General features: G+C 41.0%; 1 long non-coding RNA gene across 4 annotated transcripts in view; it reads right to left on the bottom strand.

Annotated features, from left to right (window-relative positions):
* LOC144245989 (uncharacterized) overlaps positions 1–16,267 on the bottom strand; it is a 407,049-nt gene that overhangs the window by 366,886 nt on the left and 23,896 nt on the right. The window contains exon 1 of one of the 4 annotated variants that reach the window (XR_014954461.1): positions 5–16,261. The exons of the other annotated variants lie outside the window; for them this stretch is intronic. This is a non-coding gene — a long non-coding RNA (uncharacterized LOC144245989). Of the gene's footprint in view, positions 1–4; positions 16,262–16,267 lie in introns of those variants that run through there. 4 annotated transcript variants of the gene reach the window in all.

The raw sequence follows: 16,267 nt of genomic DNA, 5'->3' as shown, positions 1-16,267 counted from the left end.
TCACCCAAGCAGTTGAGATGTATGCACTCATTTCATCCCACCTCCACCTTCAACAGTCTGAAATCTTCAGTGGAAAAGCAGCCAGAAACAGCTGGGACAGCAACTTCTTCCACTCCCCTGTGACCTTTCTTCTTTTCCTCAAGCACACCAAGGGATCCGTGTCAGGCTTGCTAAATCCATCACTTCAGAGGCATGCTAGACTGCAGAGAGGCACTGTGGTGCATCATTTTTGTGCAACTTACAGGTATTTAAAGAAAGTCTTCAGAGGAAAGAGGGGGGGAAAATAAACTACAGTTGGCCTTTGCAATATTTTTACCACTGTTTACCAGAGGAAGAGGTTATGGTTGTGTGGTGTACCCGTTGCACAGGGCCAAGCAGCAGTGCAGAAACAGCAAGTGACACAACTCAAGACAGGCTTGCCAAGGGGAGCCCTGACATGGGAGATCCAGGGCAATCATTGGCAAGAAGCTCTGAGTCAGAAGCATCACCTCCAGCACCTTCTCAAGGCAGAGCTTCTCTTGCTTTCCATGGGGTGAAACATCAGCCTCAGACTTGGGTGAAACTAAAAAGCTGCAAGCAACACACCCACCAGTGATGAAAACAGATTTTTTTTTTTTTTCTTAATATTAAAAAACTAGGGTTTGGTCTCAAAGTGAACTTCAGGACCAGTGTCAAGCCCCATCCCTATGGGACCATTGAACAAACAGCATCTGACACCCCAGTTTGTAGCTGCCACATTCCAGCAGCTCTGGTTGATGCTGGCATACCCCACAACAAGCAAGGGCAGAGGGCAGGTGGAGATTTTCCATGTGCCATTGGACTTGGTGTCAGTAAAGCAGACCCTGATGATACCAGACTACACCTTTTGCTCCAAGAGTTGCCCTGGACTTCATATTTTCTGCTAATGCATAGCTATCTTTAGTTTATTTTATCTATAGATAGATAAATAAAAAGTGGTTGAAGACCTTAGAGAAACAGGAAATGCAGGGTCAGAGACTTCAGTCCTCTTTCTCCTACCCTGTGTGCCCAGCCTGGAGCCTGTTTGAAAGGAGAGATTTCCTTTTCTTTCATTCCCAGTTAAACCACTGTGCCTTGCATAAGACAACATTCACTAGGCCAGGTAAGGAAAGCAAGACTGAGACAGCCTGTCATGGCTCAGGTGTGCAGGGAGAAGGGCTGCTGCTCCATTCCCAAGAAGGATTCTGCAGCGGGATGCTTCCTGGATCAGAATTTGGACCCAGTACCTTTCCCTGTTGAAATCAGATGAGATGAGAAATTGGGACACTTGCTGTAAGCACCGAGTGCCCTCCTAAAGGGGACATCGCCCTTCTGCCTCCGGTGTGTCCTACCAGCAGCAGCCAGCAGAGCACGGCTCGCAGCTGTGGCTCACTGCAGGCAGGGCCACACGTGTGCCAGGCACCCAGCTGCCACCACACCGACACCAAGGAACATCTGGCACAAACACACGACACAAGAGAGCTCCACGTGCCTGGGGATCCAAAGAGCTTAGGCATCAGGCAAGCAGAAGTTTCCATAATTACAACTATATCTCCCATCTAGAGTTTCTCCTGGCTCTGACCCAGTCTCCCTAGAGCTTTCTCACCAGCAATTTTTCCCCAGGTATTTTTTGCAAATCCAGGAAAGAGATTGTGTTATCTCTCAACAAAACATAACATATTCTAATATCCTAGCAGCTGGCCCTGGGACATAATCTATGGGACTCTGGTTGCTTATGGCCCAGTTTACAGTCAGCTTCCCAGAAACATTTGCATGGTTGGGTAGAGTTGAATACAGCAATTAATCTTCAGTTCCGAGTAATCAGAAACATTTAGTCAGAGGCAAACTTATTGGAAGACAAAAAAGGCTTCAGGATGGTCAGCAAAACAGGATAAACTTCTGAAATATCATGGATTTAATATTCTCCATCATTATTTAATTGAACATGTAAAACAAGAAAAAGCATATTCATTATCAGGAAAAAAAGCCTTGTTTAATTGAGCTGAATACTCCAGAGCACAGAAGGACTTTCTGGACTGTTGGTATTTTCCCAACTATAGTTTAATTCTCATTTCACAGCAGCCCTTTGCATTCTAAATAACATTTCTGGGTTTCAGAAGGGAAAATGAGGGATAGCTGACCAAGATTAAAGGTCTGAATCAATTAAAATCTAACTCTCCGTTTCCCACGAATAAGTGAACTCAGAATTAAATTTCCAAAGACTGGTCCTTTCTGACAGCTAAAAGCAGCTGTTTGCCAGGCTGTCTTTGGAACATCAGCAACACCACCACAATCAAACATTTGGGGAGAAAATTGGCTCTTCTATAAAGGGTTTGGCCGGGACACAGAGAGCTCAGCTTTGCAAACAGCCATTCTTCTCTTCACGATAGCAGCAAGGTGTAAAACAGATACTGAGGAGTTCACAGCTCCTCGAAGTGTGATGGCTCTAACACCTCCCAGATCTAATGCTAGCACTAAGTGCATCTATTACCAGATTTTCAACTCTGCAGTACTAACACAGAAGTAATAAGAGTAAGACAGAGGGGAAACATCACATTTTCAAAAGCTGTTTGGGCAGCAAGCCCTGTCATGCTGTTGCTGAAACACACCATACTGAATAACCCCACCACAGCATGGTGAGAAGTGCATTCTCTGGTGCAGTATATAAGTCAAATATCTCCTATCAGAGTAGCAATTAAGAAACTTTTATACTGGTTTAATGGTAGTATTAAGCCTGTGGCTGACACAATATAGAAAACATGACTTTTTGAAGTAGAGCTATTGAAATTTTCTCCTAAAAGACACAAAAGGACAGATTTCTATCTGCCACTAAGTGTGTAGCTCCCACGCAAAGCTACACCAATTTATACTAAACTAGAATATTTCCCAGTGTCTCCAGATCTGTCCAGATTAGCAAGGTACACATTTTTTCACAAGCAATTTAATGATATTACCATAAAAGTGAGAGAATTTTCTCACAGTACAACCAACAACTTTCTTAAATATTACAATATGGTACGCTTTCCCCTTTCTTCCTTTGCAAACTAAAAATATCACTTGACATTTTTGCTGTGACAAACATTTTCAGATTTTTTTGACTACGCTTGCACCTCCATTCTGTCTCTTTACTATCCTTTTCTTTGAAAGAAAGAAGACAAGCCCACTGATAGATTGCCATTAACTGCAGTGGAATTTAGGCCAACCTAGATTACCCACTAGCCTCTTGGCAGTCCTCAGACCCTGTACCAAAGCCACATAAACTGGAGGAAACTGTAGATAAGGTAAGTATGAAGGGAAGTTACATGAACACTGTCTATACCCATGTGCAAATTTAAGCAATGGTGATACTCAAGTCTAAAAAGCTGCATAAAAGATTTAAAACAAGATTACAGTCATGATAGCTAATGTTCTGCACACCATGGGTTATATTCCTTAATTTCACCATAGTCTGGCCTTGTCATTCTGCTGGACTTCCCTGGAGCCCCTTTGATGAAGTGGTCACTGGCAATGCTGTTAATCTGAGGGTGCAACAACCATCTCCTGTTCAGGGGCCATGTAAAAACAGCATTGAAACTACTTTATGAGACAGATAACCAAAACTAGAGCAGTCACCACCCAAAACAGAGGCCACGTGCAGAGCTGGAATAGGAGCAGAGCTGTGCTGAGTGTCTCAGGGCGCTTCTGGAGGGTTTGAGAGCTATTGCTTAGAGCTGCATGCATGTAAGAGATAAGCAGCAAAAAAATACCACAAGAGCACAGAAAGAAGGCAGCAAGGACACATCAGATATAGTTGGAGAGGCATGCGACTCCCATACCAAGATGGGACTGATGTTTCCACTAAAAGGTGGGCAGGAACTATGAGAAAAGTCACTTTCCCTGAACACAGTGGGATTCACACAGCTGAAGGGAAAAAAAAAATTAGGTAATGCTCCACAAAAATAATCAGACCAAAAGATACTTGACTAAGTCATCAACAAACACAACCCACAAAAACCTCAAATACTAATTTAAACAAAAAGTGTGACACCTTTTTTTACTATGTCTCCCCCTTGCCACCATTTTAAATCAGCTTTGTTACTCCAGTAATCATGAGCCTTGTTTGATAAAGAGTGGAGTCCAAGCTGGCAAGGACAGTTGGGTTAGATTTTGGTTGGCAGCTTCACATCTATCTTTATTCTCCAGAGTCCTGAAAAGTACATCCAAAAGTATGTGGTTACATTTGTCCATCACAACAGACACAGACCAGCCAGGCACTCACAGGTCTGGGTACCACTCACTAATTCCACTTCAGACAAAGTCAGAAGAAACCTTCCTCATGGAAAGATACTTTTAATGAGAGTCCTTCATGTAAGCCAGTGCCTGCAAAGAAACGGGGGCCAAGGCACCACAAACAGAACCATCACCCATTCCATTCAGTGTCTCTGTGTAGGCACTGGGGTAATGATGACAGGCCAGAGAGAGTTGCCAGAATCAGGGCAAAGCAGCTCTTGCCAGAAACTGAGGTTCCCATGAGCAGTAGTTCCTTTCAGCAACACCCAGCAGAAAAATGTGCAAATTCAGGGCAGCTTCATCCTCACACAGACCCAGAGAAAGCAAGAAGCCACAGGCAGGATCAGGCTTACTCAGAGCCCCAGATGGCCTCTACTGTGTCCTTTGCCTGCCTGCACCCATATGAGCTCTCTTAACTCCTTTCTCTTCTCCTCCTTGCATCCTCTTCCTTCAGTTCCCACCTTATAAAATTAAAAGCTTAACTTTACTATTTTGGCCCCTCACCATAGATGATAACCATAGCCTGACTTCCTTCCAAGGTATATTCTCCCCTTTTCTGTAAAGGGGGCACTACCTAAAGCTGCAAGACAAGTTACTCCTGAGAGGGAAAAACAATTGTCCTGCTGGACTGCAATATCAATAATGAATTTCAGTACCTCCAGGGTTAAAGTTGATAACAAAATTTAGGTCAGCTTAGGTCAGCAGACTCTTAAACTTAATATTTATAAAGCATGTGTTTAAGCAATCAGCTAAAACAGGGACAGAGGTGCCATAGTATCATCTAAGGAAGCTACTTTTATTTTCCTCTTATTTTGGCCTTTGGAAAAAGCATAGTCATAGCTAGATCTCGTATGTTGCACAATAATTGAAATTTTCATGGAGAATTCCAGAGAAAATTGGTAAATTGTTAGCAGACTGTATTGCCACAAGTTTGTCAGTATTTCTATTTTCTTTTTTTAATTTGGTTTAAATTTGTGCTTCATCATCATTTTGTTTTATAATTTGTGTGTCATCAACTCTGGCCATCTTGTGATGAGAATAGTATAAAAAAAAAAGCTGTTTCTAAAGCAAGCAGGATTTTCCCCCTTCACTATTCCAGGAAACAAACTCTTCCCAAAAGCCATCATTAAGGAAAAGTCAGAAAGAGTTCAGATTTTTATGAGTGAAGCAAATAAGCTGCTACAGTATTAAAAACAATCTGGAATTTAGCTTATGAAGTTCTGGATCTTTTTTTGTAGAAAAGAAACCACTGACTGATAGTGTTTCCTTCTCATGAAAACAAATTGTGTCCGAAGCATTTCAAACAACTTTTGAGTAGATTTTCAGTTAAAGGTATGAAAGTAGCTTGACTTTGCTCCTCCACTTGCCATCTGTAATCACCTTACCCAGAAGCTGATGTCTTTTTCTTGATGGTTTTGCCTCTTGTCAGTTCAAAGTGGCGAGAGTCTCCACCCTTTGGGCAGTATTGACTCTTCACATAAGCAATCAAGACATGGTAATTTTGCTCTCTGTGGATCAATGCCCAAGTGAGGTCTCCTAAGGAAAATCTGGAGGTGGAATGAGAGCCAGCAGAGGGAGTATCATAATAGCTCCCCTGTGGGAACATTTCTTGCAGAAGAATCCAGAGGCTTCAGTTGGTCTCAGGACCCTATTGTGTTAAGAAATATACATGGCGACAAGTAAGCACGCTTACATTGTTTCACTACATTTTCCATGCAGGCAGTGGATTTTTTGCAAAGGTCATTGGGTCCAAGCCAGTTACCATTGGGAATATAAATTGTGTGTTCTTCACATTGAATCATAGAGAGGGGGTGGGTGGGAGAAGTGAGAGACAGATTTGTAGTTTTCTTCTTTTACTTATTTAAAATTAATATGGCTATTTCTCTTTAAAACACCAATATTCCTGGTTATTCTATAATGCTTGACCATCCAGTAGTCTAAAAATATATTAAAAAGAAAGTACTACTGTTTTAGGAAAAAATCTAAGCCCAGAAAAGCATACTGATGTTCATGCACCCCAGCTCATCAAATATGCACCAGGAGGAAGCAAAACTATTTCAAGAACAAATGTTTTATATGCCCTCAAACATCTGAAAACAGCTTTTGCCCTCCAGTAAAACTAAGGATGCCCACAGGGAGAAATCCAGACCTCCACCAATGGGCACCTGACGTCAGCAGAGTGGCCATTTCATAACGGAGGGAACTACAGTTTATGCTCAATCTACCACCCCAGTAATAAGCTTTTTTTTTTTTTTTTTTTCCAGAAGGTTATTTTTTGAGTTTCATCTGCCCTCAGAGGTTTACAGGCACTAACTCCCATTTGATTTCCCTCCCATGGGCTACAGCTCTAAGACCAAGTTTGTAACTGGGAGAAACTCGTCCCTGAGAAGCGCTGCCATGCAGGAGCCTGGCCTGCAAAGGGACACAGAATGGCAATTCCACTGCCTATTCAACAAGCTGAAAGCCCAGCTCTTATACATCCATCAAAGTCCATTTTAATTGGGAGCCTAAAGCTATTTTACTCATCAGTAATAAAGGAGCAATTAAGTTCATGGCCAAAAATGAATTAATGAGATACTGCAAACAAGTTAATTAACTCCTTCATGGGTATTCAGATAGAAACCACACAAAAAAACCCACAGGGTGTGCTAATTACTTCAGGGGTCTGACTAAAATGAAACAAAAATTAGATAACCACAACATTTGGAGCAAAGGCTAGAAGTCTGTCATTAAGCCATCTTCTCTCACATAGAGTGAGCACAGGAAGCTGTGCATGACACTGCACATGTGGAAAAGCCTACATCCCGATGTACTACTTGTCAAGAGCAGCGTCAAATGCAGTAACATGAACTAAAACTGATCCTATTTGCCTTGGCAAATTCTCTGGGGGGCACTCTCCTTACCCTAAGGAGAAGAGTTTGGCAAAAGAGTTGGTCTGTTTAAATACCCTTTAAGGGAAAGAAGAGGTTTAGCAAGGATGGCCTGGAAAAGACAGCATGAGCTATGTGACACTGTGCAGTGCCTGGGCAAGGCTGACTTACGTGGGCACAGCTTGAGGAAAAACAAGAGGGTCTCTGTGTATATGTTTAGGAGGTTAAATTGTCATCCTTGACAATTTACATTAACTTTACAATATTTCATTGCCATGAGCTCAGGAATCCATAAACCCATTGGGCCAAATTTACTCATCCCTGTGTTTTGGTCATTTATGGCCACACAAAGGACAGATAAAATTCTACCAGTACAGGCAGAGAACAGTTTTACTGAGGCTTTTTTGCCCTTGTCCAAACATTATACTTGAAATTTAGAGAAGTAGAAAAACAAGCCCTTTCCACATGGTGGCAAAACACAGCTGCTTTTAAAATCTCAGAACTTGGGCTATTTTTAAGGGAAAAGCCAAAGGTTCCCAGGGCTCACAGTGGAGTGTCAGCCTGCAGAATTCAATAACCAATCCAGGAAACCCATTTTGACATCTAGTTTCAAAGAGGGTATTGTAAACAAAGAGCAAGCCTACAGAACAATATCATTCTTGATCCCCATTTAAGTAGCAGGAACACAGAAAAGCCTCAGAAGTGGAGACATCTGTATTTATGTAGAGTGCTTTCCCTGTCTCTTTGTACTCCATTAAATTGCAAATAGTGAAATGGAATTTCTTTTTTGAGTAGATTAGCCCTTGCATCTTAAATCACCCCAAACACAACAATGCCACTACTAAAATATGAGAAGGACACTTTCTGAAATCTGCAGAAGCATTACAAGATTTGTTTACAGTTAATATCATGGTATTGCAGCCTGGGCTCAGAGCAGCTTGCAGCAGGCACTACTGGCTTTATTGGGGTTTAAGTTAGAGAGGAATGAGACCAGAATCAGACCATGAGGACAGCATTTATATATGACAGCTTGTCCAGAATCTCACCTCAAAAGTATTTTTTAAAATTTGGATTTAGTCTGCAGAAAGACTTCTCATTCATATACATGCACACATACTTTTTATTTTTTCCTGTTAGGGCAAGCTAGGCTAGAAGCTATCACACAAAGCCAGGTATAACAAACAAAAAGACAATGAGTTGTTATTGACAAGATTTGGAGGAAAAAAAAAAAAAAAGGTTTTCTTTTCTCTCTCTACATGTGCTTAGCTAAACAAAGGCTACCAAGCCTAAAAAATAATGTTTTGCAAGAAATAGAGCTTGGGATTCATCTTGTCAAAATGATGGCTAAGTCTTCTATCTGCCTGTCAGCACAAGTATTATCCACAGATAGACAGAAAGCATTTGTTAACTAATTTGGTTTTAGTATAGCAAAAACTTTATTGCATGCAACGTGCTTCTCTACAGGAAATACGTTAATGCTTATTGTGGTCACTAAACCAACCTGCCTAACACTAAGTAGGTTGCGTTAGGGACAAAGACATGATTTTTAATGCTTGGTTCCCAGATCAAAATTAATCTGCTTGCATGTATTTATTTTCTTTGCTAGTGTATTTTGGCTGACTTCAAAGGGAGGTTCGTGAAGTCACCAGCACACCCAAAGCTTATATGTGTTCTGAAGAGCAGATTGTGACCCCACTGTTTGCATGTGTGTATTGCTGCTATAACTCTGCACTGTCTCAGCGAGTAGTTTGCTGCAGTTTGCCCTGGGGAAGATAAGCAAAAGCATAATCTATGTGCCCTGTAGTTCTTGAGGCTGTTGAAATGTATATGCTATCTCTTGGAGAAGAAAAAAAACACCCCAAAAACACAGGGCTCCACACTGATCTTTGGCTGTATCAAAACAAAGAAATGGAGGCAAAATAATTATTGACTCCTGTTTTTACTATTCTCAAAATTTCTCATTCAGTGCTACAAGAGGAAAAAAGTGAGCCTTTCTGGCCCATAAAAAGGATGTGTGACTATTTTTTATTTATGAAGTTGCAAGCCAAATTAACAGTAGCAGGACATTAACGGTAGTAGGACTTCTCTTCTTGGAATCAGGACAGAGGAGAAGGAAGTCTTCCCTTCTGCTGAGAGAAATAATCACATGGCTGCCATGTCTGCCTCTTGAGGAGGTGCAGTTATAAAAATATAGCACCACAGTCATGCTAAATAAATACAGGTTAGTGGAAAACTTAGTGGAAGTACCAGATTCAGGGGCACGTGGACTTTACTCCAGTTTGGTCATTGCCTTTAGCAGTATGAAGTGACTGCCTCTTTGTCTGCTCCCCTCCCCCACCCTCTAGTAAATAAATTGTAGTCATAACTTCTTATAAATAGCATTTACGCTGCAGAAATATTACACTGACCTGCAAGCCTACTGTCAGGTCTGACTAACATTTGAAGCACACACTGAGCAGGGCAAAGTACTGCTGCTAACAGTCATAAACTGTTGGGCTTTGAGCTGTACTGATATGGCAGTGCTTTGGTCTCAGCTTTATGTTTTACAGCCACACTCTTCTGCTCTTATCAAAATGTGGTGTATAACTGCCAGCCCTGAGGAGTTCCTGTGCACAAGCTCCTGCCAAGCTCCTGCCACATTCCCCACACAGCATCGCCTCCTGAGCTCTTGCCCTGCATGTAGTAGATGGTGTTGTCTCTGACAAAGAAAGCACCAAGGATTATTTTAAAAGGCTGCAAAAAACACTTGCTCTCCTGGCATTTCCTTTGGGCTGAACAGCACTCACTTCCACTCCTTAAAAGCAGCAAAGATATTCTTTTGACATCAGTTGCTCCTACTTCTCTGATTAGTAAATATATGTATTTTCAGATAACTCTCATGGTTTTCCTAGGGAAGAATCTAAAACCTACATGGGAAGTATAAAGTCTGCTTATAAATGGTCAGGGAAAATAGGTCTGCTTTTCTCTTGAAGGTGTAGTATTTTGATATTAACACAACATAGACACCCAAAAAGATCTAACCCTATTCTCTTCCCAATAGCACACCTTCCCAGCAAAGAAAAAAAAAACAAAACAACAAGGCAACTTAAAAAAATCAGTAACATATCAAAGTCCCAGAAGACTAGCTCTTTTTTCTTCCCAAAACAAAGCTTTTTTTTTTTTTTTTCCCTCTCCAGACCACATAATTCTGGTTTTTTTCCTGCTATGGAAAAAGGAAAAAAAAAAAAAAAAGGAAAAAAAAGTTTTAAACAGAGCAAATAGTCTAATAGTTTAACATTACACATCATCTTAATTTGCATTGCTATACATGCTGATCTTAGGCCATGTGATTAAAGACCTGTACCTAGTATTTCAGTGTATTTCAGTTCTTTCTAGGCACAAGCTTTTGGAGAGGAAGAAAAAAAAAACGGCACCACAGTTATGTCAAAACTTTGTTAACCTGACTTATTCAGCATTTTCTATTCCTGCCTTGACTCACTCTATCTGCTGTCAAAAACACCACATTTCAGCACCATCCAAGAGAGATCTGCTCCTTCTCACAGCACAGGACCTTTGGTTCTGACATCTCCTAGGAGTATTTTTCACGTTGCAGCAGAGACTTGCGAATCAGCATTGCCTCTCTGCGTTCCCTCAGCTGTCTCTTGCTCACAGCAGCTTAAGCAAGATGAATCTCTCTCTGCCTCCCCTACAGTAATGGTTTATTTACATTGCCTGTCTGACACAATTTAGACTGGATTAAACCGCTGTGCAACCACATCTCCTATTGACTTACACCCCTCTGGTGCTCCCACTCCCTGGCATGCTCCTGACCATACAGAAAGCTGTGCCAAGCACCCTTGCTATCAGAAAATTAATCCTCAAAATTTTAAAACAAACAAAAAAAAAAGTAGCCGGCTTTCTGCTGACTTAGAGAGCTACATGAGCTCCACACATAGTCGTGGGGCAAGAGTGGGGTGGGGAGGAGTGACTGGGGAAGAGCCATGCCAGCCCCCAGTTAGATCAGCTCTGATAGAAATGGCTCCCTTTCCTCATGTTATTCTGAAAATGGAATGGCTTTAAGTGCCATTGTCAGGAGTGGCCAGGGGCACAGACACAAACCAGGTGCTTCTAGCTTAATGAATTACAGAGGAGATCATCCATTCAGGCAGAGTCTGCCTGTGCTCTTTGCCTACAGCAAATACAAGGCAACTTGAGCTGTCCTCACCTTCAGGGCTCAGGCTTAACCTTGACACCCAAAGGGATCGGGTTTAACCCTTCAGCTCCTCTAGCTTAACTGAGGGCACCTCCCACTTGCTAAGGGCACGCAGAGAGACCAGCAGAGCCCTTGTCCTGTCCCACAGCTGCATAACTCACCTCAGAATTCCTATTTAAGGAATAGCAAGGATTCAGTGTTCTCAGGGCAGACTGGCACCCATCCCTTGAAGCCTCCTGAGCAGGGCTGGAGAGCAGGGACCCTGCACTGGTACAGCAGGAGCACATCCGCAGGTGAGGCATGGACCCACACACAAAGCTCTATGGCTGAACTTATTTTTCAAAGTTGAATTTAACATGAAATACAGAAATATACTTAGAGTTATTCTCTTAAGCATACATACACAAAACCTACTTTTGAGCCCTTCCAAGGGATTCTCCAGGAAAATTTAAAGAAACAAAATCTAAATATTCACAAACAGACCTTTATAAGCAGGAGTTGAACTAATGTAACCATTGAAAGCAGCAGTAGGAAAAGTAGCAGAGGAATAACAGGTTTCACTTGCTATTCTAGAAGATGTCTCTCTGCAGTTTATTAAAAACTGAAATACCTGTTTTTTCCAAAAGTATTTTGTGATCTCACTGAAGAAACAGACCATTGCAGCTCAGTATGCCACTAGAAAAACATAAATTTATTTTTCACATGCTCTATCAGATCATCACAATTAATTCACTTCTAGAGAAGAAAGGAAAAAATAATTCTTAAGATTATACAAGTTGGTACAGTGCACCGCCCAGTAATGATAAAGACTTTAAAGAAATCCATCTATAAGTGAGCTCAAGGTGTCAGAGCTTCAACAGTTCCCTCATTGTGGTTTGCAGCAAGGAAAAAAATAAATCTTCAAATAAAAATAACCCATATAGCAGCCAACAGATGGAGAGAAAAGAAAGAGGGGGAGCAATATGGAAAGAAAAAGAAAAAAAAATAAAAACATAACCCAGAGAGCATTACATCAGTTCTCCTCCCAGTTTTATTTAAAACACACGTGCCATCACTCACAGTTCTGTGGTTACTGGAAAATATGATTGTAACTTCCATGGTGTGGGTGTGTGGGTTGTATTGAAAAAAATAAATTAAATAAAAGGACTTTTCTTTGGCACAGCTGACTTTGGCTACTGATGGAAGGAAAAAGGGTGGCATATTCATACAAAACCCTTGTGTTTTGGCAGGGAGGATAGCCCTGCATGAGCCACCTAGCTATGTTTTGTTCTTTAGCAGAAGCATATGCACCATTTCACTTCAGTGCAGAGAATACCACAGAAAGACCACAGCTCCAAACAGAACAGAGAATGTTTCCACCCCCATGCTAACAATAATTCCATTAGATTATCAGTGAAAAAACCTTTATGAAATAAATAATTTCGGGCAACATTTGTTTCAGCTTTGACTGCCTATGGAGCAACAACAGGCAGGGTAAAACATTCATCCTGAAACCAAAATACCACTCGAGTTTGTGCTCTAAAGATGAGTCAGCAAACACCCCTCAGACTGCTTTGGTACAGGCAAGTTGCTCAAAATAAAAGCCAAAAAGAAATGAAGAACTTAAAATTCCAGCAAAGCCCAGGTGGTACTCCAGGTCATGAACGACTTGATTTTGTGTGGCACATACAAGAGGAGCAAAGACACAGGATGAAAGACATCTGGATGATTTTCTGTGCTTATCAACAGCTCATGGTGCAACTAATCATCACATCAGTTGAAGTCTGACTTCAGAGACAAGTATTTTCAGAAGGGCTCAGGCTGACCATTCAAAGTCATTAACCAGCTATTTTGAGAAGGGCTCCAAAATATTCTTGAGACTTATAAAAAAAAAAAACAAAAAAACCAAACCCAAACAAACCCACCCCTATGATTTTTCTCCTGCTTGTCTTGCAGAGGCTTAGGGCCTACATTTTCAACTTCTCCAAAGTCAATTTTTTAATCAAAAGGTGAATTTTTTCAGGGTTCCATCTTTAGAAATGCACCAGATAGCAAGAAATGGCAGTAAACTGGGCAGCCCTGGGACTCCCCTAACTCCAGCTGCAAGCACAGCACAAACTATCACTGCTCTTGTAGGTTCCCAGGGGTTTTCCATGTCAGGAGTTCAAGCCCATTTCTGACACAAAAATGAAGTCATACCCACTAACAGCAGCATTTCTGGCCTCTGCTTGCCACAGGCTGAGTCACAGTGGTCCATGGAGCATTCCACACTTTCATTTCCAAGACCAGAACTGCCTCCCACTAGGGGAGAAGGACAGGAAGAAGCTGGCTGCTGCAGAGGGGTTTTCCCAGGGGATGCTCTCTTCTGGAGGGCCATGGTGAACCTGCTGTCTACATGCACCACTAGGGAGGATGGGGGACCAGGTCTTACCTGGCCCTCTTCCAAGAATAGCCCTCCTTTTCTACACCTATGTTTTGTTTGGTGGGTTATGTATTTTTTTTTTTCCCCAGGCCACAAATTAGGTGATGTAAATACACAGCAAGAGCTGTGGTCTATGATTATAATTTTTTCTCAGTGAATGGGTAGCAATGATCTTTAATTAAAAGAACAGGCAGAGTGAAGTTACTCCTCAATCTCCAAGCTCATTAATGCTCTGCACTCTCAAAATTAATGGAAAGATCACACTAAAGTGACCTTGGCAAAAGGTGCCTCAAGTCATGGCTACATTCATGATGGTGAAAGCTAGGTGCAGGTACTGACTTCAGCTACAGCTGCTTGCAAGCTGCCTGCAAGCTGCCCATCTACACCAGTGGCAGTAAAAGCATTTAGCTGCATTAGATCTATGAGTGAAGTTGTCCTGGTGACAAATTTCGTATCTGAAAATATGGTGGTGCAAAGTGTCATGTGGTTTTAATTTTGTATGGAACTAGGATGCCAGTCTCTTTCACACAATTCTACTGCTGCTCCTTTTATTATTATCCAAGGACACCAGGCAAAAACAGACAAGAGACCTATGCATAGAGTGTTTTTTAAAATGGTGGGAACAACCCCCAAGATTTACTGTAAACATGCAAACACAACACATGAAATGCCAGATCACACACAGCCTTTTAGCTATGCATTTTCTGAAATGTGACCATATTTACAGATATGAGTCAAGAAGAACCATTAATTACAACTGAGCACAATCTCAGTGAGTTTTAAAACAAATAATGAAAGATAAAATTCCAAGATACAAGGAGGTTTTTCTAATTGTTTCTTTTTTTTTAAGACTTACCAAAAAAAAAAAAAGACCCGTTCACTTGAGCCGTTCACCGCTGGACACTAACCTATTGATGAGCGTCAAGAGGGCAATTATCTCTAAAATAAAGACTTTTGTATATCATGGGTCCCACATTCTAAATTCAGCCTGAGAAGCAGGGGGAAAAAACGATTCAGACGTCAACAGTGAATTGGCCAAAGGTCTCGGCGTTACAGATATACCACTGTTACATTTTACATGGCATTAGGAAGCGTGGCAGTCATTTGACCCACCAAACAGCAAGCACTTTTGATGCAAAGCCTAATTGTCACTTATACTTTGTCACGCCATTTAGTTTCAATGATTTTCTGAACTCTTCAAGGAGCTATGCTAATGCTCCAGTTTTACTTCTGTCAGTATCAATGAGACCCTCAGTAAAACCAAACTCCCAAAATTGTTTTGATGCCACTTTCCTTGACAACATCTGCTCAGTTTCCCCTGTTGTTTCCTTGACTGTGGGAAATAAGAGAAAAAATACTTGACAAAAACACCATGACTATACTTTATCTTGAAGAGACATTAACCAGTGCTGGGAATTGAGGTTTGGAGTGTTCTCTTCAAGAGCACAAGTCTTAAATGAGAATAAAATGGTATTCCATAGAGTCCTAATCTAAACTAGATTTCCTCCATGCTGATTGCAAGAAAGGGTAACAGTTTACAAATCATGTCCTTATTCAGTCTGTTTAAGGAACCCAGAATATTTTGCTTTCAATTCTTGTTCCCCATTTTCCCCAAGCAGATTTAGGAAATGGAAAACTGACCCTGCGAACTACTGCCAAAATGCAGTAGAGGTTAACATGCAAGGTATGAACTGTTGAGGCTGGGAGGCAAATGTCATCCAGTCAGTGCAGCACTAACACAACAGTCTCAGGGACAGACACACGGCCCATTGGGATGGATAACAGTTTGGGCGTCTCCAGCTGAATCCACCAGCAAGTGGGAATTGAGCTTCTAAGAAAGGGTGACTGGAAATAAGGGTTTAGCTATAGTTTGCTTTTCCTCTAATGACATTCACCACCATTTTCAGGCTTCTACAATCCCTTAACACCGCCTCAAGCTGTGTGAATTTAAGAATGGAACTAAATTTCTCTATATCTCCTACAAGAAATCCAAATTAATTTTTTTACAATTCCTGATTAATATAACTAAAAATTAAGTCACTCCAACAGGAAGGCTTGCACATAATCACTGCAAGTTTTCCTGATTGTAACACCCATAAACTCCAGCTTGGAGATAGAGTGAGAAATTTCATGTATTAAGTGTTCAGTCTCTGATTTGTCTTATGTGTCTTATAGAAGTCCTTGTCTTTGCTAAAGTCTTTGTCTTTGCTAAGTATTTGCTAAATTAAAAAAGACAAACAAAAAAAAAAAGGAACAAAAAAGCCACACAATTTTAAGCACAGTTCAGTCACTCATGGTTTCAATTTGAAGTCATTTTGTCTAAATGTGAAACAATGCCAGTTTTGAAACAGCATCTTATTCTGACAGATTTTAAATATGAAGCAAAAGGGAATCTAAACAGTATTCATTAATAAGTTAAGCAGAAAGTTTTCTTTAAATTGTTAAATTCCCTAAAAATAATTTTCAGGTCAGTAAATAAACTTTATTTTTCAAAGAACATTAACTTCAAATGCCTTTTATTAAAACATGCATGTATAA

This window comes from Lonchura striata, chromosome 3 (genome assembly GCF_050655825.1).
Source record: "Lonchura striata isolate lonStrDom1 chromosome 3, ASM5065582v1, whole genome shotgun sequence".
Lineage (NCBI taxonomy): Eukaryota > Metazoa > Chordata > Aves > Passeriformes > Estrildidae > Lonchura > Lonchura striata.
This window is presented reverse-complemented; position numbering and strand designations above follow the sequence as displayed.